At 41.7% G+C, this 12777-nt stretch overlaps 1 protein-coding gene across 3 annotated transcripts in view; it reads right to left on the minus strand.

Annotated features, from left to right (window-relative positions):
- Nucleotides 1–12379, minus strand: part of WASF3 (WASP family member 3) — a 90569-nt gene extending 78190 nt beyond the window's left edge. The window contains exons 1-2 of one of the 3 annotated variants that reach the window (XM_064409156.1): nt 11974–12371; nt 10503–11938 (exon numbers count right to left, since the gene is read on the minus strand). The gene's annotated coding sequence lies outside the window, so the exon portion shown is untranslated. Of the gene's footprint in view, nt 1–10502 lie in introns of all 3 variants that reach the window. The other 2 variants (XM_064409157.1, XM_064409162.1) reach the window with 2 other exon arrangements.
- Between the last annotated feature and the right edge of the window lie 398 nt (nt 12380–12777).

Below are 12777 nucleotides of genomic sequence, written 5' to 3' on the forward strand. Positions count from 1 at the left end.
GCAATGCAAATAGCAAAGGACTACATCTGCCTGCTCACCAGCCCCAAGACTCCATGCTTGCCTAATGCAGGGGTCTTACACATCCACTGACACAATGCTGGAGTGACAGATCACTACAGTGCTATTGTGCCAAAAGTGTTGTTATGAATATAAAGGATTGAGCCAGTTATTAATCATCTCAAAGCACTTTACACGGGCAAACATAAATCACAGCACTCCATCCAGTTTGGTAATTACATTCTGCCACAATAAATTCCTTCTAAAATTTCTATCAATAGTAGTATTTTTCACTTACAGTCCTAAACTTTGTTCTTTGTTGCTTTATACCACTAAATAGCTTAGGTATTTCTCTTCTGAGGTGATCAATTGCTTTCTATGGAAATTCAGATGTCCGCAGAGCTGCAGTATGTTTTTTATGCAGCTGTCAGAGAACTCTAAAAAGCTATTTCTTCATATTAAATTATGTATAAATGCACAATTTTTTTACTATCAAGAAAATGCATGAATGATGTTAAGCAACAGAGTTCTTCAAGCAGCCTTTTTAAATGCCAGAAGAGTAAACATCGATTCCTAAATGATATTTATTCCATTATGTCATCAAATCCAAAAGCATCCAGAAAAGAGAGATATCCTCCTAATGCACCTTTCAAAATCTCCACACAACTTGGACAGTTCTGAATATAAAATGGCAACTTCATTTGCAACTGGCTATTTATTATTTAGTATACACTCTATATAGCTGTGCATTCCTTTATAATACATGAGGGAAGCTTTTAATTAGTAAAGCAGGGAAGATTTGACCCTATGGGCAGCCACACTAGAGAGCATTTGGAAAGCCTTGCAGAACAGCAATTTTTGAAGCCTTACAATGCTATTCCTAGCTACCACTTAGGATTTGTTCCTCAGAGAGAGCAGCTCCCCCTGAGCACAGTAAGGTGTTTGTGTACAAGTGAAAGTGGCATACTGGAGCATTCCATGCTGGTGACAGTGCAGGTCATTTCCTTTGTTAAAAAAAATTAAATAAAAATCACTTTCCAGCTGCCTTACACAAGTCCTGATGCATTCTTACAGCTTCCAAATAGAAGATAAATGGACCATCTTTTCAAAACAATGTCTTTGGAATGATGTATTACACCTGATATCATCAGTTTTGCAGCTATCTTTGGAAGCTTCTCTGGTTTAGCAGCAAACTAAAAAGATAAGCCAACACATACTAGGATCTGCATCGTTGCTTAGAAACAATCAGTTTGGGAATGGCATAATCCTATTAGTCTGAGGAAGACCAAAATTTTAATAGACTTCATGCAATTCAGATGCAAACTCTTCCTCTCAAATCAAATTTTACTACTCATATAACAGCTTTCCTCTTTTTTTTCCCCTCCTTACTAAAGGGCGTACAAAATGCCTCATGGCATCGCAACAATGAATAATGATGTGCTAAACCTTTATTGATTTGCTTGGCATTCTCATAGACTCCCCACTCCCAAAACATATGCACTGAATTACACACCCATGTTTGCAGTATTAAAAATGCATTACATTCAAAAGAGAAGATTGGAGAACTTAAAGGACTGCTAATGGAATATAGAGGTCCAAATTATTCAAGCTGGGCTTGGCACAGGAGCACATCTGGGTGCACAGGAGGGATGCTGACACCACCGTTTTAGGCAACTCAATCAGTTGGCACATCTGATTAGAGTCCTGCTATTGTGAATGGAGAAACACCAGGATCTCCTGTGACTGAGCCAGAGCAGGGCTCACTTTACTGTTCTACTCTTTCTCTGCTGAGTACGGAAGAGGCCTCATCACCTGAAAAGATGGTTGAAGTTGAGCAGAGCCTCAGGCCTACTCTGATGTATTTTCAGCTGTCTCAGGAGTCAAATCAACACCCTGGGGCTGCTGCAGCATGAGGAAGCCCTGTGCTTGTGCTGTGGTGCCAGTGTGGAGGATGCTGACTCCCTTCCTCTGCTCCAGGATAGAGACAGTTCTAGTGATGACTCATGAAGACAACTTTCTGAATTCTAAGTGATGCAGAGCATCAAGAAAGAAATAGATGTTGAAGTCTGTAGTCTTGCATAGCTACATTTCCAGTTTCAGGAGTACTGAACTAGGCACTGAAATCCATCTTTATTCAGAGGAGCTCTCATTTGCACACCGAACTGCCTTCCGCTTCAGTGGAGCAGAAACTTGTGTAAAGTGCACCACACACACAATGTTTTCCCAGTGGAATTACTTCCTGCCTCATGGCTGTGGCTGCTGGCTTCAACCCAGTCAAGAAGGAGAGTTATCTAACCTTACTGGGTCAGTGTGAAATTCACCTATTGGCTGTGGGCAGCTCCTTCTCAACAGATATCACGGTCAGAGCTGCTATGACAACCCAGATTCAGTTCATACCTGCTCAGCAGCCACACAAAGGATGGGAGCAGCCTTACCAACAGAACTGCTCTTCACCCCGAGACACTTCTCTCTGAGGCAGGGCTGAGACTTTCAGGGCAGGAATATTGCTGAGATGCTACTGATGTTGCCTGGACTGAACTCCATTATCTCAGGCTGTCAAGCAAACTTGCACTTTCGACATTAAAAACATGAATTGTAAAAGTACAAATGGGAGATGATTCTCAAAAGGCATTTTTATAGCCAGCAGAAAGCTTCATGCCAATTGCTTAAAAAGGCTTTGAAAGTTTTCCAAGACAGCATAACACAGGCCCAGATCACTCCTACTGGTTTAGCTTCATAATTGCCTTCTCTTTCCATGCACACTTTTGTCTGTAGCTGAGTGTCTCCTACCCTGCTGCCCACGTCCTCTCTCACTGCCAGTATCCTCAGGAAGGGATGAACAGAGCTTCCTTTCCCACCCCATAAACATGACCTGGCTGTGCCGCAGGTTGCCGTGGGCAGAAGCACAAGGTGCACTTATCCAGCTGTGCCCAAAAATGTTTCTAACATTCCCTGCATGAAGTATGAAGGACAAAGTCCAGCTCTGAGGCACAGCACAGCTGACTGCCAACTCGTAAAACCTGGAGTGATCCTACAGCATTTGGCAATTTCTGCTTAGCCAACACAGCACTCACAAAGCTAAACCTATTCTGTCACCAATAATTACACAACCAGCTGAGAAGAGGAAGTGTGTGTGTTTCAGCCAGCCCCTCCAAGTGCTGGGTTTAACTGATACAGATTTATACAAGTGACTTGAATAAAAGATTGTACTCTGAGCTCTTCTGGAGGTTCCCTGAAGCGTTTTTTCACCTGCATAATGTCTGTCTTCAGCCAGTGCTGGAGGTCGAATAAATTTTTACAGCATTTGGATCAGAATTTTTCTAACCTTCTTGGCTGCCATTTCTGCACACGTTGCAGAAGAGCTAGTCTGACCTGGGCTCTCTGAGACTATCCTAGACTGTTCTGCTGTTGTCTAGACCTCCTGGGCACTTGTATTTCCATCTTGAGATCTCCAGTGGTGCTATCCTCACTCCTACATCCAAGCACTGAGAAAATTTTGAGCTAGCTGCTTCAGAAATGCAAAGCAATGGACAATAACCTCTTCTCACTTGTGTTCCTTAACTACTTTTTCTCTTAGTAAGAAATCTGCCATTTTTCTCATCTTTTCTACACCTTCAGCACTTTAATGATTGGCCTATTTCTTATTTCTTGCTCTTTGGATTTTTTTACATATTGCATTTTTATCTTCAGTGTCTAGACACATGGTTCTTCCTTATTACTATATTCTTAGCTGGCTGACATTAATATATATATATATATGTGTATATATATATAAAGCCTTCATGTCTAAACACAGTGAACTGGTGTAGAGGAAGGCAGGATGAGAGGAAAAAGGGCAGAGTCTGACATGGCAGAGCCCAGGGCTGTAAACAACTCACCAATGGGCAGTTACAGAAATGAAGATCTGGGAGCTTCACAAAGCACATGTCAGGGGTAGCAAACAGCAAAGAAAAAGCATCTAATGTAAGTAAGATATAGTTGCAATGCAGAGTGGGAAATCAAGGTGTGAACCAAATTAGCAAATTTACGGAAATTATCCCAACGGGTTCCTAAGGGGAGGAGGAAGCAACCTGACAAGGTACACAGGAGTGCTGTTGCTCCCCATCCCCTTGGTTTGAAGCCATCAGTCTGAGCACCCAGAAGGACAGTGGAAAGGGCTGCAAAACACAGGAAGAAGGACACTAGGAGAGGATATAACAATTTTAGCTGTATTGTTGTTATTGAAACTTCTTCTATAGTAGTATTTTTTGCTTTTATTTCCTTTCTTTTCTACATTAATTAGATCTGGATTAATAAGAATTTTTTAAATCAGATCATTTAGATTTCAATTATGCTAACAGCAGATTCTTACCCCTAGATAGTGTGCTTCCTTTTTGTCCATAACAAGATTTTGAGCTTAACATGTTCAATAAATCCCTGATACTTTGGGGACTGAGGGAATTTCTGATTTCTCTCTCTGTTAACAGCTACACACAGCAGGCACCTGAAGGCACTAACATTCTCACATTTTTCCAGAGCAATGTGAGTAAGAGTGGGAAAGTGATGCTCAGCAGTTGAGAGCATCCATTACAGTCGCTGGGCTGGAGTAGCACTTTCACTGAAGCCCCACATAACCTCCCTGCTAGAAAGGATTTCTAATTCCTGTAAGAAACCTCACTTTCCCCCATGGCTCTGCAGTGCATGCAGATAATTCCCATCAGCTCCTAACAGCTCTATGCTATGTGTTTTAATGTGCTTTTATGAGTATGACAGAACAAGGTCCTGGGAAGTGTGAGATCATCCCCAGCACCTTTGGTTTTGCACTGCAGCAAAGGGGCTGTAACAGTGTATTGAGATGGTTTTTAGCCAAGCACCACAGAGCAGAAGAAATCCCCAGCTGGTATGGGATGTGTAGGATCCATTATCCCTGTTCCTTGCCCAGAGGCACAGTCAGCTCTTAACTATTCTGGGTTTATGGTCATTTTGCCTGAGGAGAGCAATTTAAAGCAGGTGCAGCATCACCAAGAAATGAGGCCAGTGACCTGGAGTTTCAAAAGGATTTAAGCATCTAGATACAAGTACAGCCTTGCTGAAAATACCCCACACTCCTCAGGACAGTCTTCCCTCTACTACTGATTACTTGGAACAGTTTTTCCCCTGGTTATTTCAGCCCTTCCAACATTTGATAAAAATTTCCAGATCTCTGATGGAATTGATTAATTTAGGAGACAAAATGCCAGCATTTCCTTCTATAAGCACTGAGATAATTCACTGAGTTTCCAAAGCTGCTATCTGCAAATCTCACTCAATATCAGCAGCTCCAGTGGGAATTCAGTGCCTCTGAGAGTCCAACAAGGAACAAAACCACAGGCTAAAGACAAACTGCAGAGGATATTGGTGAAAGAAACTGAAGAATAGTTTTCTGAGATGTAACATTCCCTGGAGAAAAGGTTGTCCAACCTGGCTGCTACACAGATTTTTAGGTTGCTTTTGTGAGGAAAAGGAAATTCTAATTATGAATGTGTACAAAAGAAGTTTTCACTGGCAGATTATCATCTAAATCCTTTGCAGAAAAAGTGAATTAAAGAGGAATTTGAGTGGGGAAATAACAGTGCTTGGGTCAGGAGATCAATCCCTTATGCACAGCGTATATACCTTTACAATGTGCATGCATTTTCCTTGTGTTTCCCAACTTTCTTTCTGCCCTTTAATTTAAGGTTGCATGTTCTGATAGTAAATGTCACACAGCTGCAGAAAGGAAGTCGCAGACAGCCTGTAATTTACTGCCAAGCATCATTCTGAAGAAGTTTGCAATTTGTGATAATGGTATTGTTCCTTCAATTCTGTTCTTGTAGCTCATCCTTCATTAAACACAACACTTTACAAAGCCTTCTGTGCTTAGCAGCATTAGCCCCTCAAGCAAGAGATTACAGTAAGAATATTTAAAATGTTATTACTGCAGCTTTTTTTCCAAGTCCCTAGTGGCAGTAAGTACAAGGTATGAGTGGGTGGTGCCAGGAAAAATCATCCTTGTTTGTGTCAGGCAACAAATAAACCCCACATGTACAATACAACTTGACATGATAAACCATCAGTGCAATTAGCTCTTGGATTAGTAATTTTATAATTCAGCTGTTCAGCAATGACTCAAACCATTGTGTGCCATCTTTCAAGATATAAATAGCATTAGCAAGCAAAACAGACACCTGCAATTAATTGCTTCAAAATGCACTTTTTCATTCCAGATATCTGATCTTTTTCCTGATGAAACAGAAGATGATTTGAATTAAATGGATGGGCTTTACCCAAAGCAGACTGAGGCTCAGATAGGAGTGTGTAATCTGTGTCAGCCCTGGATGGACTAGGGAGGTGCACCTTTGCCCTACAATAGACAATTCTCTGGTAAAGAATTTGCATTTTATGGTTTTCCCAGGCAAGAAATGCATCATCTCTTACTCTAAGGAGGGTTGTGGGTGTGCACAGAGAATCACTGCACAGAATCACACAGGCAGGATCCAAAACAGACAGATCTGCTGTTTCTCAGGTTAAAGCTTTGGTTTGCTTCTAATTATGATACTGGTCAAATCCACATAGGATTCATACTGGTGAAACTCAAATTTATTTTGATATTTGATATTGGTCTCGTTGAGTTTGCCCATCAATGACTCTCTCCAGACACATTAGTTGGTGCCACCAAGGGCCTCCCAAGGATGGGGAGTGCTCAGCTCTGCTGCAGAGCCATTATCCACAGGCCACATGCAATTGCCCAGGATCTGTGACACTTGGCACTTGGCTCACAGACTATTCTGCAGTGTATCAGTACCCAATGCATCCTCTCAAGTGTTACAGTTAAATAGCTAAGCTTTTCCTCTTCTGTGTTCCAATATGATTTTTTCCTTTTCCCCAACTTTTCCTCTAAAGAAATCATATCCAGTGCCTTTTGAGGAGTGTCTGGTTTACCTTATTTATAAACCCACTTTATACCATAGCTGAAACCCCACTGCCTTATAACTTATGTATTTTTTCTCACCTTAGTACAGTGAGAAAGAGGGAATCATGCAAGCAAGATCTTAATCTACTTCATGAAGAACTGACCCAAAACATGGCCTGTGTTCAGACAAGAAAAGTTTTCCAAACTCTGGTAATATATATAAAAAGAAAACAGAAACAGGAATATGAATGATCCACCTTTTCCTACCAATAGCTATATTTAATTGAACACCAGGTCAATAAAATCTTGTGATCTGATAATTTCATTAAGTGGAATGGACTCAGACTTGACAGTCAAGTTAATATGGTGTTTGTGAATTTAGATTTATTTTTCAAGACCAAATTTTGTAAGGTTTTGTAAAGCTAATGTGTTCCTAATGAGGTTAAATATAGAGGTGATATAATTAGAAGGTAGCTCATAGTTAATCAATATCATAAAGATCTCCAAATGCTTTGGTGGATAGATCATCATATATTGTTTTAAATACAAGTAAGATTGGTTGAGAAAAAGTCATATTTTCAGAGAGATTATTTGGATTTTTTTTTTTTTTTCAAAATGCATTGCTGTTTTGGTCTGACGAGATGAGAAATTCAGTTGCAGAAAAAAGGAAATACAAGACCTTATGAAAAGGCTGAAAAAAATCTACAGAAAATGCTTTCTTTGCTTTCTGGAAATCTGTAGCCTCTGCCAGTAATTTTTGCGTGATTGGTCAGGAGAAAATCTAGCAGAAGTTTTACTGAGGCTCTGATTCATTGCAATATAGCAGAAGTAGGAAGTGTCCTCTGTGCAATTTTTTCCTCTTCTAGTATTAATATTTGCCTACTAAAGTAATTTCTTAAGCACAATATGCTTTCCTGTGCCTCTATCCTAACGTAGAACTTTTACTTTTATTTCTATAGGAAGTGGTACCTGTGGTTTTCAGAGAGTTGTGGCACATGCAGTTGTGCAGGTATGAGGCATCTTTGGGCAGCAAGGTCTGTTTTGGCAGCTCTTATATTCTAGTTATTTTCCAGATTTCCTCAGTTAGCAAAGAGCTCCACAGCAGCAAAGAACCCCAGAAGACATCATGAAACCTATATGAACGAGACATTAAACACCAGTTGCAGAATAATTGCTGTCTTTACTGTCACCTTTGAATGGCTGGCCACATGCAGCTTGACCAGCAAGCCATGACTTCCATCTGCCCTGCAAAAGAACGTGATTCAATGGGGTGACACTTCAGGCTGGCTGTGAACAGTGGGAGACATTTCACTGACTAGTCCCTAGAGGAGAAGAGAGACTGGGAAAGATGTTGCTTCTGTTTGCTGAGGACAGTTTAGAACTCAGCATTAAGAGATACCAACCCTAGGAATAGCCTTTTCCAGATATTCCATGAGTCCTTAGGGACTTGATTGTATCTCAGAGTGAAGGCTCCCTCACATGTCTCCTCTCCTTGTTAAAGTGTTTGTGATACCTGCAAATTGGCACCTCACCCTCATCAGGCCCCTCTGAGCCCACCCTAAGAGTAAACACAGACACTGCTGCTAAGACAAAGCCCCATTTACCCACCAAGAGATAAGTTCAGGTTTCTGTTAGATGATTTGCCAGCAAAGCATAAATACAGTTTTAATCTCAGGCCTGCAACACAAAGTGTCTGTTTGCTTGGGCTCTCTTACCTAAAACATATCTCTGCTCTCAGCAGAAAGGGCTGGAGGCACCATGCCACCATCACGGTGTCAGCCTCTGCAATCCAGAAGCAGAAACCTCTTCCCCAATGTGGAGCTGGTTTATAGACCTTAGGACTGGAGTCAGATTTAAAAAGCTTTAAAAAGCAAATGCTGAGAAGGATATTTAGGAGTCAGACTAAGGACTAAATGAAATACCTACAGAGTGTTTTTTCCCTGGTCTCCAGACAAGATAATGCAATACATTGCTGTAACATCTTATGTCCTGTAACTGATCACAGCGGGGGGAGATGGTGAAACTCATATTTTGCTGTCTACTTGCAGCCCAGTTGCCCATTCATATATTTCCTTATTTCCATCCTTCTCCCTTCAGCAAATGTCACAATCAGCACAACAGAGCTTCTGAAGGCCTTGTTTTCCTCTGAGAGCATGAAGTAACCCAAATAATATCACTGGGCTGTGGCTAGAAAGTTTCACGAGGGAGGAGAATTAAGCCAGTTGAATAAACATGGATGAGCTTTGGCTATCACCCCAGGGTGAAATCTCTAGGTCACTTTGGCAGAAAATAACAGTGTGAAATGGGTCAGATATTCAGGCCTTGGCTCCCCATTTTCCAGGCCCTAAAGTCAGTCTTCACAGACAAAGCAAGCAGGGAATTTAAATTTTCAGCAGTTTTCCTGCTGACCCACTGGAGTTAATGAGCTCTGGGGAGGGGACAGGGGAGGGATGGAGCCTGCAGAAAGAAGGATTGGGACAATCCCTGCTCAGGGAGGACAGAGAGGAGGCAGAAAGGGAGCAGAGCATTGCTGCAGCAATGGTGAGCTCCTGCAGCACCATCCTACTGCAGCCCAGTTCTCTGCACAGCCAACAGAGAGGAATAATTGTGTCTTGAAAAGGTTGGGTTTAAGAGATATGATAAATTTCCTGCCTGACACCTCTCTGGTAAATGTGTATAAATTCCCTTGGATAACATGCCACTTGGAGAATTACAGGCTGTGAGTGCTTGGGTAGGTTTTACTGCTTTGGTTTCAGTGGGCTGGCTAATGGCTGTGAAATTCCCTCCCAGCTCCTAGTGTGAGCACTACACAATTTAAAAGCACTCACATGTTTATCCCTGTGTTAGCTAAAGAAAAGGGCTACATGGGCTGTATGTTATGTTGTACTCCTTGATGGAGCTAGAGGGACACCAGAAAGCTCACTCCAGCAGCAAAGCTGTAACTTTAAGTGAAAAAATACACAGGAATACACATGCTGTTTTCTTCATCAAAAAAACAAACAAAAAACCAAACTAAACAAAAAATTTTAAAAACCAAACAAACAAACAAAAACCAAAACCAAAAAAAAACCAACAACAACATAAAAAGAAACAAAAAACCCCACAAAAACAATAACAAAAAAAGAGCTTTGAGCACCAGGAAGAATAAAGTCCTAATTCTGCAAAGATATTATCAGCAGCCACTGCAGCACCTATTGTTTCTATTCATAAGCTCCCTCCCGTATCTTTGTCTCTTTTATTGCATCAGTTTCTGGCTACTGAGAAATTCCTTGGTTCCCAAATCAGGCTGAAGCCACTGTAACCCCTGGATGCACTTGAAAGCAGCTGATTCTGATTTGGTTTTTGCTCAATTATCTCACATTTCCTCCCTTGACCTCTTGAAGAGATACCATTCAAACACTCTGAAAAGAAGCTCTGACTTGCTAGTTACATAAACTTTCAAACAAAAGGCGTGCATAATTAGATCACCTAAATTTGTGCGGTTGCAGAAGCCTTATTAACAGAGAGCAGCCCTAGAAAGACGGCTTTTTCCTAACCAAAGCAAAGCTACAGTGCTCTGAGGCTGAAATGCTGAGAACACTTGGACAGTACTTACCTACTGCAGTCTTGTAGATGACATAATGCTGTTAATTAATGGACTCCAGAGAGTCTCTTTTGTTTGTCTTTGTCTACAAGCTCATTTAAGTCAAAACGTTTCAATCGCTGACTCGAACTCTCTTTGAGGGGCCAATTCTGCATTGCATTTGCAGATGGACAGCCAGCACATAAACAGAGTAAAATAGCTCTGTGGCAAAACAGGGCCATGGGGACTTTTCTCTATCCCACAGAGCTCAGCTCATTTGGAAGGAGTCCAGTGGCCTTGCACAGGCATAGAGTGGTGCCTTTGGAAGGTTGAAGAGCATGTTTGACTCAGAGTTTGCATCCCTGCAGACACACAGCTTCAGTGTATTCTGGGTGAAAGCTGTGGGAGCACAAAAAGCACAGCTGGGCCCAGCTGTGTGCAGGGACACAGAGCATGCTGGGGTGTGCAGGATGGTGGGGGAATATCTGAATGTTCCACAAGGATCTGCATGCGAGCAAGGTGCCTGCTCTGCCATTGTAGTCAAGGCAGTCTCTGGCTTTTGGGAACAATTTTACTTCTCTTAAAGTAAACATTATCCTAGCTATCTTGGATGGCTGGCAGTTGCAAAGGACGTGTCTACACTACTGCTCTGGTTTGGACCACAAGTGAGCGTTACAAAAAGTGAATCTCCTGAGCAGCTCCATGGAGTTTCCCATGGACTTTAAATACTCTTCCCAGGATCCTTCTCTACAATTTAGGCAGTTAAACAATTGTCAAATTCAGAAGCTTGACAAAGCAGCTGTTTCACCTCCCAGAAGGTGAAAACCTTTGTTCTTCCTGAGCAGCAGCCCCAAAGCCTGGTCGATGAAGTCTGACCAGGACATTAAAGGAGAGCCTGGAAGGGTGGCAGCGCAGATGAGGAGAGGATGGATTTAAGCCCCCATGAACTTATTTGATGTTGACTAAGTGCAGAGCTGACTGTTTTCTCATGGAGATGTGATGAATTCCAGGGTCACCAGAGGCCCAGTCCAGCTGATAGACTATTGAGCACCTCCCTTCATTCCTTAACTGGGCCAAGCTGGGAAGGGGAATTTGATTGGAACACTATAGTTTTGTGAGGAAGTATGGATTTCTCTTTCTTTTTTAATTCTGGGTAGACATTTGTCATCCGATCCTATATTTTTCTTGGAAAAGAGATACTTCAGTGGATAGTCCTCTGGAAGTTACAAGGAAAATATTTTCACAAAAAGAAAATTAATTTCTTTGGGCTCAAAACATCACTGAAAATTAATGTTCATCACTGAAAATCAGTGTGCAGTGAACAGACGTTCACTGTCCAAAAGCAATCATGTTGAATTTTGATGGTCTTTTGGGTTTTGCTTTTGGATTTTTTTTCAATCTGTGTGGGTATTGTGGAGGTCCTCCTCATTCTTTGCCAGAGGTAGAGGAGATCTATGTGAGTGCTCTGCCTGCCTTTGAGAGGAGATCTATGTGAGTGCTCTGCCTGCCTGCACCAAAGGCTCAATCATGCTCTTGTCCTCCATCAAAATGATGATGATTTCAACTTCCTGGAAAGGCAAAGGCTGCCCCTTACTGAAGCATGGTGCTCTGGGCCAGCCCTTTACAGGGTTGGGAACAGTAGTTCCATCTTGGCCATGTGCCTGGAAAAAAAGATGTTTCTGGGAGCAAAATCTGGCACTGCCAAATAGCCTTAGTCATGTCCCACGTTCCCCTGTCACTTCAGTGAGCCCCTTGGACACATCCCTGTGGTTGTTGCTTTCATCTACACTGACTGCAGTACATAGGGAGCAAATCTTCATTTGGTATTTGTACAGAATTTCACAGGATGAAGTTTAGGATAGCTTGGTTTTGATTTTTTGGGTTTTGTTGTTGGGTTGGATTGATTTTTTTTTTTTGATTGCTTGTTTCAAGGTTTGGGGTTTTTTGAGATTTTGGGGGTTTTTTGTTTGTCTTCTTTCCGAAGGTACCCTAGAAAGAAATGCAAAAAGAAATAAAAGAAGAAAGCAGAAAATTATGTTAACACAAGCACTTCAGAAAAGCAATTGTCCTTTGGTAAAATGTCTAACAAAGCAGTTCTGACCTAGGAGGCGCTCACTAGAGGAAGAGGCTGATCCCACCTTTTGGGAAGCTTTCTTGCAGGCTGCTGTCTCAGCCACTTTCTCTAGCAGCAAACTAGAGATGGAGCTGCCTTGGTGCTTATGGCTTTTAGCTCTAGAGAACAAGTGCTCACAACTCTGACTTCCTGGCCATACAGGGAAGGCAATAAATCTATGAGTTTGTCTTCATC

Source organism: Passer domesticus, chromosome 2, assembly GCF_036417665.1.
Source record: "Passer domesticus isolate bPasDom1 chromosome 2, bPasDom1.hap1, whole genome shotgun sequence".
Classification (NCBI taxonomy): Eukaryota; Metazoa; Chordata; class Aves; order Passeriformes; family Passeridae; genus Passer; species Passer domesticus.